The 2,457-nt window shown below is 25.1% G+C and overlaps 1 protein-coding gene across 1 annotated transcript in view; it reads right to left on the bottom strand.

Moving 5' to 3' along the window:
* The window catches only part of LOC107613995 (protein LIGHT-DEPENDENT SHORT HYPOCOTYLS 10), a 3,233-nt gene continuing 1,673 nt past the window's right edge, over positions 898-2,457 (bottom strand). Inside the window, exon 2 of the mRNA XM_016316205.2 lies at positions 898-1,205. The gene's annotated coding sequence lies outside the window, so the exon portion shown is untranslated. The remainder of the gene's footprint in view (positions 1,206-2,457) is intronic.

Below are 2,457 nucleotides of genomic sequence, written 5' to 3'. Positions count from 1 at the left end.
ATCAATTAATAAATGTGTAAACTTTAGTAATTTACTCTGTCATAGCCAATAATTAAATTCTATTTATTATCTCATTTCTTGATACTACTCATACAAAAATAATAAAATATATACTTTTTAAATTTTAGGGGTATAATTTTTAATTTTTTAAAATGTGGTAAAAATATTTTTTGGTTGATTTCGATTGTTTTCAAAAAATTTTAGACAATATACTTTAATTGTCTTATAATAAAATTTGTTAGAATTTATTTGTCGTATATTAAATATTTGATTGAAAGTGATAAAAGAACTAGTTTGTTTAACGAGAGTAATTCTCACAAATTTCTAAAAAAAATATAAAAAGAGTTAACTATCAATTCGGTATGCGAAAGATGCAATTGCTGATAAAAAAAATCTTTAAAGAATATTATCGACAAAGTATTTTTGAATAATTTAAAAATATGACGAAAAGAATCAATAAATATTATATTTTTTTGTAAGTAACAAAAAAAACTTTTATATTTAGTAAATAACTTATCCATTAGATGATGACATATGAATTTAATATACTCATCAACAGAATTACTATATAATATATAATACATGTAAAGTATTTTGTACGCATATATTTGCCCATGCACGTATAACTATGAGTACGAGGACACAGTAAGCAGATATATACATGTCTTGAGTATTCATGTATGATATTTACATGTATAATCACCGACAAATTCTGTGCATATATACGTATATAACAAAAGTATAATCATATCACTATACAATAGCAGCATTTTAATGCTATTTATTAATTAGTTTCCATGGAAAAAGCAAGAAGACATGCATCACATAACACTGGGCATAAAATAAAATAATTTTCATACACACATACACACACATATATATATATATATATATACCTTATTAGTAAATATATTAATTATGCAAAACATATATAAAAATTCTTCATCATCATAATAAAGTGAATACAATACAGATAGAAACTTACCCAATAAGGTTTACTCAAATTCCTTCCTCAACTGGATTTTTAGATTCTCATTTGAATAACAAAATACACTTAGCTTATCTTCTTGACACATAAACACCATGGAATGCTTAAAATCTTGACCCACCCAAGGAATCCGACTTTGTATTCATTGTAAGAAGTATTTATTCATTTAGCTCCAATTCCTTGACTTCTTCAGCTAATTAAAGTCATCATCCAAGTCCTATACATGTATAGGAGCTTAATTCAATTAGAAAACCATAATACATGTATGAGATCTATCTAAATGGGATTATATATACAATGCTTAGTTAATAAATTATCAAATAATGTTTGTAAATGAAAAACCTTGTAAATGAAACTTCTTTTAGTGGCATAATTCAAATTAATATTCACATTTATTTGCCAAATTAATCTTGATTATCTATATGTTACCATCCAATGAAGATTTGTTCTTGTTATCCCCACCTCTCATGCACAATTGACACCTTCTCACTTAATACACTACTCTTAATATATGTGTATGCTTGTAAAATTAATTTGCATGTCTAAAATAAGTCTTTACATGTTCTTATAGTTTACTGCCATTATAATTTTTTATTTAAACTAGTTAAAAGTTATGTAAAACTCTTAAAATGATCGAGTACTATAAGAACATGAAAGTATTTCTTTTAAATAATCAAGGATATATTTTATTTGCATTTTTATTTTTTATTTTTAGGATTTTGTAAAAAAACAGTAAAAATAATAAAATGATGTTATCTCCACCTATCAAAAAACAAAAAACAAAAAATAAAAATACAAACTAAAAGTATTTTGAGATGTTTGCACCTAAAGAAATGTTCATTATTTCTATTAATTGCCACATAAAATAAAAAATGCAAGACAATATAGAGTATGGTCACAAAAGCAATAGTCTTCTTATCTGAGCACAAACTTATATATATATTTTAGTTAGAAACACATTTGAGGTGGCATGGTGTGTACCTATCAATGGAACAAAAAATCCATGGTTGTAGAGACTCATGGTCCTTAATTAGCACAGTTAGGTAATGCGAGAAACAGTGTAATTCATGTACAATGGTTAGAAATTAAGATACATATAGATAACATGACAAAAAAAAAAGGAGAATATATATTCATTCAAACACAATCAGAAAATAAAAGCATACATGAAAAAATGAAAAAGAAAGTACAATTATTATCCATTGGTTAGAAATGGGAAAAAGAGAAAAGGAACAAAACAAAATTCGTTAGAATGAGACAAAAGTTTTTGAAAACAAAAGAGATTTTTCGTACCAAGATGATATATTATTATAGATTATGCCACCAGCAGACAAGGCCTCATGAAACAGCATCTAATTTTTCCCACAACCATAGATCTTAATTATTTGAAAGAAATGTCCTTTCTTTTATTCTTTTACCCCCTATATATAGTAATATAAGAACAATTTTTATTAACCAGCAAATCAATT

Source organism: Arachis ipaensis, chromosome B08 (genome assembly GCF_000816755.2).
Source record: "Arachis ipaensis cultivar K30076 chromosome B08, Araip1.1, whole genome shotgun sequence".
NCBI lineage: Eukaryota > Viridiplantae > Streptophyta > Magnoliopsida > Fabales > Fabaceae > Arachis > Arachis ipaensis.
The sequence above is the reverse complement of the archived record's forward strand: the minus strand, read 5'-3'. Positions and strand labels throughout refer to the sequence as shown.